Consider the following 13,106-nt stretch of genomic DNA (forward strand, 5'->3'; position numbering starts at 1 on the left):
GCGATTTTGTAAATACTGCCATGCTGCAAAAACCGCCCCCTGGCTCTACCCCCTCCGCCCCTCTGATAGAACTGACCAATCAGAGCACAAAGGGCTGTGACATTGCGAGGTTACTGGAGGTCATTCTGGAAACGGAGCGTTTCAACGAGATCTTCAGAATGGCCTAAAATGAGGAAATTGAGAACGCTATTGTGGGGCAATGAAGGAACTAAATGACTTGTACTGAGGGCAGAAATGCTTTACAGGCATCCTAGTCTGGCATAGTGAAAAGGAGAAACAAGCATGATATGTCCCCTTTGAAATGTATGTTTTGATTACAGCTTTGATGAAAATATCTACCAAAGCCGGAGAGAAAATCTAATCACAGAGCTTGGAGGAAAGCTGTCTGTCCTTTCACGCCTCTGGTTCAAGCATGTGACCTTTCCCTTCTTCCTGATCCTCACTTGTACTCGGACGAACCAGTATAACCTAACTGATGTGCATCCTGCAAATCCACATGCATAATCTTGTCTTGGGTAAGCATTTCACACCATTTCCTCAGCTTTCACACATTCCTTGCCATGAGAAAGGCTTAATTTTAGAGCTGCCTGCTCAGTAACTTTCTCCCTGCTCTCTCCTTTATCATCCGTGACCCAGTTTGGAATTTATAGCTTTGCTCTCTGACATAAAAACCAGGAGGAATTTTCCTCTCCATATGCCCTTCTCTATACCTCGTCTCATTCTCTCCAACCTCTTTACCTCAACTATGTAAACAGATGTCTGCTGGGCCGGTGCGTCAGGGCCACTATTTACAGAAGCAGGATGTGTGTCTAAGTCAACCTGTCTCTGGAATGGACAGGACATTCTCTGTCTTTTGACGAAAGCAAGAGAGGAATCCTCATCTGTAGACAGTTAAATGTCGTAGACCATGTCCTACCCCCTTTGCAGCAACTTTAAACACATGACAAAGTCACTCTACTGAAGTATTAGCATGCATTGGATGCCCTGGTATAAACCAAGCATGTTTCTGTGCTTGTGTGTGACTCAAACCCTTGTAGTGACGTCCCTAACATTTCCAGAATTGCCTTGGGTGATGGGTGGTAACCCGTAATGATTTTTGCCATTAAATTGAGCCTGATGATGTCACCGACCAACCGCAGCGGCTCACTTAAAGCTGGCTTTGTTTGTATCATGACGTCAGAGGTGCTGTGCATTTGTTACACAACCTGCGTTGAATCTTTTTCGAGGAATTATTGAAGCGCAGCTCGAGAGAGAGAGAGCTACTGAATGACAGCCTTTCAATAAAAGCTCTGTCATTGGTTTCCTGACAGGCTCATGTATCTGTTTGACTGCAGGCCTGATGCTCTAAAAGACATTGAAAGGAATCAGAGGAAGTGTCTTGGGAAGCATCTTGTTTCACTTTTAACGGGGCACCTTTATTAGATATCTGACCACTCAAGGCACTTTGTTACATGCTACTTTACGACACATGAATAAGCTACGCAAAGTGCTCATCAGTATTATCTAATCCCATTCATACTCATTCTTACTAGACAATAGCCGATTTCCTTAATTTTGGTGATCAGTGATGGGTGATTGACCCATCCTTACGTGTGAAACTGATCTTATATACCTCCTGGAGATCTGACAGCCAGCCTTTGTTGCTTTTTGCTCTGAGATCTAAAACTCGACACTTTATTGGTTGTTTAAGTTAAAAAATAAATATTTTATTGTTTCACAGGTATTGTTCAATGATTTTCAATGAAATAAGATTGGAACATTGAAGGTATATGCTGTCAGTTATAAAAAAACAAGAAATAAAAATCTGTATCGGCCCAAATCGGTATTGGCAGGTCAGGCTTTTTAAACATCAGTGATCAGCCAGAAAATTGTGATCAGTGAACCCCTAATTCTTACTCATTCTTACATGAGTTGGCCATTCTAATTGGTAGTAATATAAAATGTTTTTTGTTTCAGGAGAATTGAAAAAACATCTTTTCATCCAACACTTAAGAGCTAATAAATACTAATATCAATAGCTAAAATCAGCTATATTCCCCGATACTCCTGCCCAGTTGTGCCATGAGATCAGTTCTGATATGAATGTGAGATGTCAATCTCTTTAAAGTGCACAAGGATAAAAAAAACCCCTCAAAACCAAAAAAAAATACCTTGAAGCAAACATTGTCTTAAAGTTTACAAAATTGATTATTTGGAAAGTATAAATGTAACCTATTTCTATCATTGAAAGGTTCTACATAGTACATTATCATTAACAGGGATGTTCGATACAACTTTTTTCAGACTGGTACCAGTATGAGTACTCCCTCTTGAGTACTCACTGATACTGAGTGCTGATACCTTTAGAATAGACTAGAATAGAATAAAAGAATAGAAAATACTTTATTTATCCCCGAGGGGATATTTAGGAATCACAGCAGCAATCAAGAAAACACAAGTAAGAAAGTGTACAGAAAGTGCAAAAAGGTCCACATTAAAATAGATGATGACAGCCCGTCCACCACTCTCCAGCCCAGCCAGCCTCCACCGGGTCCAGGACTGAGCCTCCCCAGCAGTCTGTTCAGTCTCTGTCTCCTGGATCCTGTCTGCCCACAGCAGGTGAAGCTCCTTCAATGTGGCACCGGCATCCGATGTCAGCTCCGTCAGCCATGTCCGTGAACAGCACGATGCTACTCTGCCCTCCAGCAGCCCCTCTGCTGCTGGCCTTGCACGGCTAGCTTGTCCATCCCACCGGAGATAGATCACACGTTCCCAACAACGATGGATGGAAGGACAGGTCCACGTCGTCACCTCCCAGCTCACACCTGAGAACCAGCACGTCATCCTTACCTCCTCCTCCTCACCTTGAGGGAAATCTTAAAGCCCTACACTAGTTAGCATTGACATGCTACAGGCTGCTAACAGCTAATTTCACATGTAAACAATGCAGCCATGGTTACATGTAGGATCTCCAGACAAACACAGGAGAAAAGTAGTAAAAATATCACTGAAGCTACAAAAAGTTTGAACCATACAAAGTAATGTTCCACTCCAAATACAAAGATGACGAAAAAGAGACGAAAAAAATTACAAGAAACAGACAAAGAAGACTGCAACAGGCAGCTACTTGGGCAGCGCCTAGCAACGAACCTCACCAATTCACTTTATTACTTCAATACATACAATTTAAATTTTACATTTTGAACAAAGACAGCAGAGTCACTCTGCTATTAGGTCCAAAATAAAACACAAACAACTCGCTCTGAGTTAAGCATTTTTTTAATAAATGAACAAAAGTGAAAACTTAAACTGACAACTGTCAGGGTTTAAGTATTTTTTAAAATAATTTGAAGTGCAAAATAAAACGGTTCATTCATGTTGTCCAAAGAGGACCTAATGCATTTTTGCTGTGGTGTTAAACCGCAGCAATGTAGCAACAACTACTGGCAAAGAGGACTAACTTGACGTACGATTTTTCGCCATGAGTATCGGCTGCTGATATCAGCTGCCTTGGCGAGTTCTGATACCTTGAAAAAAGTCTGGTATCAGCCTGATACCTGGTAACATTTCTCACCCATCCCTAACCATTAATGTTACCATCATGAGAGGGTCTTTGGAAGAGTGTCTCACCTGAAAAGGGTCCAGGGTCTAAAAAAGATTGAGAACCCATGACCTAATAAATGTCTGTTTACTGCACTGATTTTCAAGCTGCCAAACATCAAACACGTTTGACCTCTCAAAATCACTCTGGGATTATTAAGTTGTTTTAATAATTACATGTCAAGATAAAATAAAAATCTTCATATTTTCTCTTTTTTTTCAAAGACACAACTTCATTAGTTGTTTTGGTTCTTAACACCATGGCTTTGGGTGTAACACCATGGCTGTGATTGTACAGACTTGATGTGAAGATGTAAACTTTCCTCTGAATACTTTGGAAATGTAAGATCAGCTGCTGTACCTTTACACTTGGAGGTTTTATTTCACACTTTGTTTTGATAGTAAGCAGTTCACATCAAATATGTCAACATTGACTCCCCTCTTCTCACTCACACACACACACACACACACACACACACACACACACACACGCACACACACACGCACGCACATGCACGCACACACGCACACACGCACACACGCACACACACCCTGACTGAAATATTCCTGCTTTCCTTGCCACAGGAGAAGAGGTTTATCCAGCTGATAAAAATAGAAGAGGCTGACCTCTGGACGGCTGCTGTCTTTATTATACAACCCTATTCATAATCTCCAGAGATACTACACAGAGGAAGTGTTCTCCCAGGTCAGCTCACTTCCTGAGTTCCCAGGAGACTCCCTTTCATCATTGACTTGATTAGAAATACTTTCACTAATATTTGTCACACCCAGAAAATGAAGCCAAATGGAGAACGATCTGTTCTCATGAAATCCCCAATCCAGTCTTTGACCTTCTGTTGATGATAGCTGGTGTTAATATGAAAGCTGTATAAAACTCATTATGCCAGAACAAGCACCATCATGTCAGAGTCTTGATCTAGTTTCTGTGAGAAGCTGAAGCTGTTGCTATGTTACGACAGTTTTGCCTTGGGGTGAGGGTGTTTTATACTTTGCAACAATTGCAACTATGTTGTTGCTGCATATTGCAAAACAACGCATCTCCAACCAGAGATATGTTCTCTCTTACACTGCCTCACATGCTGTGGGAAACTGCACTAAGCTGCTTGTAAATAAAATGCAAAATGTTTTCGCTGCACTTCTTTTTTGCAGTTAAAACATTAATTTACTGTGAATTTGAGTAAATTTGAATTACTGTCCAGTATCCCCTTCCTTTACCATGCGGATTCCATACACCTAACACCTCCTCTAATCCTGGGATGGATTACCACAATGTTGCTATTATAGCCACCCTTGATAATGCTGTAACCATTAAACAGTTTGATAATGTTGAAAGCTTTTCAAAGAAGGCCACACTTCAATTTGTGCATCTACTGTATGGAGTGGACAGCATGGCTCCACCATTTACCATTGTATGGTTTTGAAGCCAAAATACCTGTTACAGGCACCACCATTGGCAGCCAGAGTCAGTGCGGTAGAAGCTATGAGGGACTCTGAGAGAATCTAGGTGGAGCTGGGTGACAAAAATATATATATATTTTTTTTTCGAGAGTCTAATCTCTTCTTGGCTCTGCCTCCTGACATATTTTACGATCCCTGAAAAAAATACACAAGAACAGCAGCATGCAATCATCGTTAATCATGATGTAAAACCCTGTTTTTTAACTTCTAATAGCAAATGAAAAAGAAACGTTTTAGAAAAAAAGAGGACTTGAGTACAAGGCAGCCAAATAATATCAATAAACCACCACAACAATCAGATGTGATAAACATTTCTATGGGGTGGCTGGGGAGCTGGATTTTTTGACCTATACTGCAGCCAGTCACCAGGGGGAGCAGTTTTTGTGGCCACCTTACTTAAAGCCAAGCAAGATGACGTCCATTTTTTTCTATTTCACGATTTTCTGTATACGCCAATGGACCAGCAGCTCTTACTGACAAATTAATTAGGGTGATATGGAGAAAATATGTCATGATGTTGAGGATCTGGATTTTTATCAAGATTGTTTTTCATAGTCAGGCTACTATAACCTGCAAACATGTTTTAGCTCCAATTATTTCTTATCAGCATTTTGCACTTTATACTAGTCTTGTGTCTTCTTATGTGTTTTTTGAACTCTCACATTTTCACACTGTGATAAATCTATTCATTTAAGGACATCAGCTGTAAGAGTTGTTGAGTTTTTGCAGACTGTACAGAGCTTTAGCTTAATTAAACTAGTCTATGCACAGTAGAAATGTAGTTCAGTGAGACATTACTATGTAGACCTTGACAGAAAATAGATTGTGAGATCAAAGCTGGGGCTGTATGCAAATTGAATTTGGACACGTTTAACTCCCAGGGCTCTAATTTCGTGGTGCAAGCCTGGAGCAATCCGCACAGTGTTAATTTTGTGCGGCACACCGCTGTGCGCTGCCAATTTGACAATTTGGTAGACCGTCTGCGCAGAGATGGGTGTGACGGTGCGCCAGGGGGAGGTGTCAGCAGATTCATGTTGGCGCAGTGACAATTCTGTGCCAAAAACAGTGCAGAAAGTGAGCTGAAAGTTCGCCAGCTCCAACCTGTTCTATCCTGGTCTTTCCAGCACACTTTCCGCTGTGTCGGGAATCACTCAGACCAATCAGACGCTGCGCCTCGGCCGCAGGCGAGGAGAGGCGCACATTTGATTTGTGAAAACAGTGCCCAACTATGTTAAACCCACTCACGGCTTTTCTCCTCCCTCTCTGCCATTTGCGCGGAGGGAGATGTGGACGTGCACCTCTGCGCCTCTCTGCGCCTTGACTGCGCCTCTCTTGGCACTGCAGGAAACTTGCAAAGTGCGCTGGTCACGCCCTGTCCGCGCGGCGAAGGCCGGCGCAGGGCAGGTGTGCCTGCGCTTGCGTCTGGTCTATGAAATTTGCGCCCCCAGTCTTACTTTGGACATGCTGGGTTTAACCTATTTTTTCTCACCAATGATTTCATAAACTTGTCCTTTCAGCTAGGCTTTCTCTGTCAGGTGCCTTATTTGTCTGAGGTTTAGTTACTGTGTAAGTATTGTACTTGAATTTTAAGAAGGGGATCAAAAACTGTCCGACCTCTTTTCTCCTGTTTGGATGGATAATGCCTGCAGTTTTAAACTGCCATAAGTTCACAGCAGAGCGTGTTCAGGCTGCCTGCCAGCTCTCTTGTTTTCATGCCCAGTAGCACAAGCCTCCATACACCATGCAGCCCATGTAGGCTTACAATGTATTTCATTTTGTCTAAGCTCCCTTTCTGAATTAGATATGACCTCTTTCCTTAACTCAGCCTTCTCTCACACTAAGGAAAGGATCGGGTCACCATGTTTTGTTTTGAGTGTTTCCTCTTGTGCACTTCAAGTCTCCAGCAAAATTCCTGGAGCCATTCCTTTAAGGTTTAGTCAGCTGAAGTGCATCCAAACACATCCTTTCACCAAGGAGACTGGAGAACAATGCTTTTCCTTACACATGCAGGGCTGTTTGAGCCAGGCTGGAAACTTTCAAGGCTTTTTGTTGTGTTGTATTATTCACTGCTTTGGTGCACTGTGCCATGGTGAGGGACAGATGAATATTTACTGTGGTGGTGTTTGGTAGCCATGTCTTTGTGTGTTGATGAGTCATCCCTGCCTTTTCTTTATTCCAGAGACAAAAACAGGAATTCTTCTGATGTTTGAGGAAAATATAACCACACATCTGGCACTTTATGTTACGCTTACTCAATCATCTCTGCTAGATTTCATCAGATTTCTTCTGCATGTTTTGTTAAAGTCATCTGAAAACACAGCCTCAATGGAGCAGCAACTCCTCCAACATCAAACTGTGTCGGTATACATCACCTGGATTCAAGCCAAATGATCTGAATAATGACTGTGTTGTTATTTCCCTCAGCTGAGTGGGGTGAGTCAGTCCTGTACAACACCTAAAATATAACACGTGAGTAGAAGATCGTTTCATGCCAATAGAGGTGAACAGGCACATGAGATCCTGGTAGAGGGAGAAACCAGTGTCAAAGTTTGTTGGTTTTGACAAGTTTCTGTATAAACAGGGTTGGAAATTCAACATACTTTTGTTTTCTTAGTTAATTAAAGAGTCAGGTGACGGCAAAATGAAAGTGAGAGGATATGCAAAGCTGCACGTCATGGGATACTGCAGCTGCCAGGGACACAGTTTTGATTATGTGCTGAAAGGGGTTCCCCAATAACTACCCGCTTACTATATATTTTCCATCTTATGATCTGGATACTAGCACAATTTAAAAACATGTTGGTAAAAAAGGTGATATAGAAATTATCGTAATAATTTCAAATGCTTTTAAAAAAAAATAGTCCCAGTGAATTGACGATAGAGCTGAAACGATTCCTCAAATGATTCGAGGTACTCGATTACAAAAAATACTCGAGTAATTTTCTCTGCCTCGAGGAATCGTTTAATTTTTAAAAAGATCATAGAGTGGTATTTCAAATAGAGTTGAGGCCATATTAAGAGAGTTTTCAGACCCCTCAAGCTACCTCTTATACAAAATAGCAACTAGCAACAAATCTAGCTTCAGTTTGGAGACTAATGGGTCATTCTACGAAACGGGTGCCATTTGGGTCTGCAACATTTGATGAGATGTACAATCGATGGGATTTTCAGTAGAATACTCGAATACCAAAATATTTGATAGCTGCAGCCCTATTTGACGACAGTCAGCGTTCCACAGTGATGGATTTTTATCTGCCTGTTGAGGTGGAGTTAACACTGAACTGTCCTCATTCAGCTCTCTTTTTGTCTGAGCTCTGCAGTTGATGCACCTTTAAGAATAAACAAAAAGCCATGAATTTAAAATTTACATTATCAACCAAGCTCATAGTTTAAGTTTCTTTTTTTAGCCACCAGAGGCCTTCATTTTTTCTTTCCTCCTCTGCTGTCGTCACTTGAGTTTCTGGACAGGATCCAGTATGAAAATATCCATGTTGTTAAGCCTCCTGAATCAGCATGCTAACTGAAGTAAGGTCTAGCTGCATTGGTTACAGTGTGATGCTAACAGTTTTACCTCCCCTTACAGTCTGTAGTGTTGACAAGCAGAAGTGTAGCTCTCTAAACTTTTTTATTGAATTGATTTGACATGGCGTGTGATTGGTCCGTCTCTGGCGTTTGTCATATTAGTAAAGGTTTATAACTGTTGTTGTCAGGCAGGGGCATAGCTACAATAAGGCAAACACAGGCAGTTGCCTGGGGCCCCAAGATTCCCAGGGCATCTCTTAAAAACTGATTTATGAAGTTCTCTTCAATTGAAAGCATTTCTTTTTTCTAAATCTTACTTCACATGCTTCAAAATACATCAAAAGGCTTAATCTTTAATGATGGTTTTGGGTATTCCCCCTTCCTTCTTATTCAATGACCTATTCCATGCTACAACACATCTGAAAATTTGATTCAGGAAGAAAGTGGTAAAAAACACTTTTTTCCCTTTTTTTTCTCATTTCCAACCAAGTCGGAAATAAAAACAATGTTGCTCTGAGATCTGAGATAAATTTATAAAACTTTTAGGATTTTAAGGACTTTATCTAGCCCAGGAAACAGGATAGTTCTCTCAAAATCAAACTTTTTGAGTTGGTGATAAACATTATTGTACAAAATCTCTTTTTTGGATACATAACTCACTGGACAGGGTGTCAAATAAAAATACAATCACTTTGAAATTATAGTACCACAAAGTATGGTAACTGTAAATTTCACCTCTTTTAGTAGATTTTTTTCCAGTTTTATGTTGTGCTTGATATTTACATATTTTTTCTTTACTAAATAATTTTTTAGTATTTACCTATTGTAATGTTTTTCACTTCATACTTTCTTGTTTGTTACTGTTACTCTGTAAATTCCCCACTGTGGGACAAATAAGCTGTCAATTGACCATAAAAGATTTCAAATCCAGGACAAAGTGGACTAAATTATGTATTCACTTTTTTCAAAATCAAACTAAAGTACAGAACTTGAGGAAAAGCATTTAGTTGGGTTAGGTTACCATGTACAAGATTAGCACTGTCTCATGCCTTGATTCTGGGAAAGAGACAGTGGACCCAGGGAAAGCCAGTCTAGCTCTGAGGAAGATGAGTTACAAGTACATGGAGGGCCCCATTGACCGGGTTTGCCTTGGGCCCCCAAATGATTAAATACGCCCCTGTTGTCAACCTCCCAGAAGACAAGTAAGAAAGTTGGATAATAAATGTAGTTAGCATCATGCGCTAACCAGGTGATCAGTGATTTAGTATCAGTATATGAACAATCCACATTGTAGCCCAACAGTATGTGCTTTCATTATAAGAAAGTTATCACATGACTCTCCTGCTATATTTTTCAACATGACAGCACCTTGTGTTATTTTCAGTCAACAAGGATGGTTAATTTTTTTTTCTTTTTTCCAGTTTTTTTGTTAACAAAGCTCTGACAGAGACGTTTTGTTCACTGTGTCATGACATAAACCATGTGCTTTTGTGCAGTGTGGAAGTGTGCATTTGTGGTTTGTTGTTTGCCATGGCTGAAACTGATGTTTACGATCAGCGCTGCTGTGCTGGTGGCATTACAAAGCCTGCGCCCAGTGTTCCAGATCATCAGGACAGAAACACCCAGCTCAGCATTCATTCCACTCAGTCAGTGGACAGTGGGCAGCTCAGGCCTGGCAGTGGTGTGCTGGGAGCTTCTGAGAGCTAGTGGCTGTCTGTTCACACACAAACAGGTTCTGATGTTGACAGATGTACTCTTCAAACATTATCATTCACAAGTTTGTACAAAGAGTCAAATTACCAGCAGATGTTTACAACCAGCCATAAAATGAACAGAGTTAGCCAGTGAATGAAAGTTGTGATGAGGAGTTGATGGTTTGATATCAGAAGAAGTGTTTTGCTAACCTGACAACATACATTTTTTCATCCATTATATGAAAAATAATCTAATCATGTCAAAATTCAGATCCTGAGATGAACTCCAGCCTTTCCAGCTCCTGACCTGACCTGACTTGAATCTGAATGTCATCACCAATCTAACAGCAGCAGTAGCTTTCATTCTAATCTCCATCTGCAGCTTTCCGTGAGCTCTGATGAACTGCCGTCATTTCTGCTCCCATGCATCTCCCTGTAGCTCAAAGACATATGGGATGTCTCATGCTCTGTAGAACACAGCTCCTTTATTAGCCAGGCTCAGCTGACACCAACCCACACGAGCCCAAAAGTCTTGTGAGCAGCACTTGGTCTTTCATTTGATCTAGAATAGTCTCTTCGTTGATAAGATTGCACCACCTCATTCCCCCACATCTTCACGGCCCTCAGTGGTTTCCTGAAGTCTTTCTTTGCTTCCCTGGTTCCGTCTTTATTCAAACAGAGGACAGATCTGTGTTGATTTACATCCTGGATCGTGTTTCATAAGTGTCCAGAAATGAGGACAAACCCTGTGTGTTTCTGCAGTGAGACATCTGAAGCTCAGCATCACCTCACCTAAGACAGCTCCTCATTTCAGAGTCGACCTGCCAGTCTAGATTCATGTTTAAACATGCCAGTCTCATAACCACACCATTCAAATGCATGATGGGAGAATTCTTGCGATAAAGACGGGGAAGGACCGGGAGCTGCTGACTGTTGTGCTGGCCAAGGCCCAGTTGCATAACAGCTTGGCTGGCCTTTGCATAAGCACAAAGTAAGCCAGCCGGTGTTTTGCATACATGAGAACAGATCGTTTGGCGACACGTTGCCCCAGGGCTCAATGACTTGTATCCCAGAGTTCTTCCTCTGTGAATTAAAATATGCTCAATTTGAGTCAGAGCAGAGAGTGGCAGGAATGAGGTCAGAAAGATGCAAAGTTTGTTTGCTGCATTGAGTTTTTTTTACCCCATCTATGAAGAGATTCCTCATGCAATGCTTGAATTTCTGCAAGCGAGCTATGCAAGACCTGTGGTTACTGCGTGGTAGCTCAGTTTATTCTCAGTACCTATAAGTAGGCCTGTCACAATAACAAATTTTGCTAGACGATAATTTTCCAAAATATTATTGCCGATAAACGGTATTATTGTCAGTATTATTTTGATTTTTTTTTTCTATTTTTTCTATTTTTTCATTGATGTAATTATGATAAATGGGATAATTAAGTGAGTACACCATATCAAAAGCAAGAAACTTTAATTTCTTAAGAGAGTTTAACTGTAATTATAAGGTCAGGATCTTTTAAATAAAATAAAATATAATAAATTTAACAAACAAGAAAGAGAAAAAAATACAATGAAAATGAAATGGACTCTCTTTTAGAAAAAAAATACATGTCAATGAAAATAATTAATACTTATCAAAAACAATAAAACATAGACCCTGTCTCTGAAGAAAAAACAAAACTACAAATAAACAACAACAACAATAAAAACTATATTCTAAGTAAAAGGAAGTTTATACAGTTCCTGAATTGTTTGTAACATGTTCTTTTTCGCAGTCAATCCGTACTGTCTGTCAAACATTTTAAACATTTCTGGCTTTCAACCGTATTGAAGGGCTGCATTTCTTTGTCAATGTAGCTGTCTTTGAGCGCCCACCATTTGGTGCTTTTATTTCTATTTACTTTGCCGACCAAAAGCCTCAGTTAGAGCGGATTGTCAAAGAACAAGGCTCTGCTGCACCTTCCCTTCTTCTTCTTCTTCTTCGTCGCCACTATTTTCAAACAAATGCGACATATCAACTCGTTAGTGTTCATGAGCTCACACTTTGTTCGTTCTGATAAAAAACAAAATATTCCCACACTGGCACTGTGGCAGGCGGTTTATCCTTCGTGCCATCACTCATATTAGCGTGTGTTTCCTCCTTGCCCCTCAGGACGCTCGCTTCAGCTCTCTCCGTGTGTACGCACGAGGAGCCCCGTCTTCACCCCAAAGATCGCATTTTTGACAGATGCTCACTCCGCTATAAATCCACTATAGAACCTATGCTCCCTGATGTTAGGAAAGATAGACGTAGTGAGCCATCTTCTCATTCAGCCTCTTTGGTGGAAAGAGAGGAGGAAAACAAACATGCATGCACGTGTCAGTTTATCGAGGCTGGCAAACTTACCGAGGACGTTTTTATTTATTGTTCGGTTAATCGATTTATTGATTATCACCACATGCCTAATTAGGGATGTTCAGATCCAGTACACTGATCGGTATCAGTGTCTGATATGGCTAGTTTTGGAGGATTGGATCAGGACTGATCCAGTTTTCACAGGTTTTCAGCACCGTCACGCTTTACGGCTGCTGTAAATCAAACCCCGTTGCAAACATGTCCGTTGTGTGGGACTACTTCTCTTTAGAAAGCAATGATAGTAAAAGAGCGTCTTGCAACATTTGCAAAGTGAGTGTTTCTCATGGTGAGACCAACAGGGCTCACTTTAAGACAACAAATATGAATAAATATTTACAACAGAAAAAATTGGATCTGATCAGAAAAATCTGCATCAGGACATTCCTGATATGTATTCCATGTTTACAAGCATACCAGTTCTGCCAATTAAGGAAACAT

General features: G+C 40.8%; 1 protein-coding gene across 2 annotated transcripts in view; it reads left to right on the forward strand.

Moving 5' to 3' along the window:
• The window catches only part of LOC141805182 (SEC14-like protein 1), a 47,050-nt gene that overhangs the window by 18,861 nt on the left and 15,083 nt on the right, over window positions 1-13,106 (forward strand). The window lies entirely within an intron of this gene.

Source organism: Halichoeres trimaculatus, unplaced genomic scaffold (assembly GCF_033239565.1).
Source record: "Halichoeres trimaculatus isolate MK-OKI-2021-1 unplaced genomic scaffold, fHalTri1.1 fHalTri1_scaffold_2, whole genome shotgun sequence".
NCBI lineage: Eukaryota > Metazoa > Chordata > Actinopteri > Labriformes > Labridae > Halichoeres > Halichoeres trimaculatus.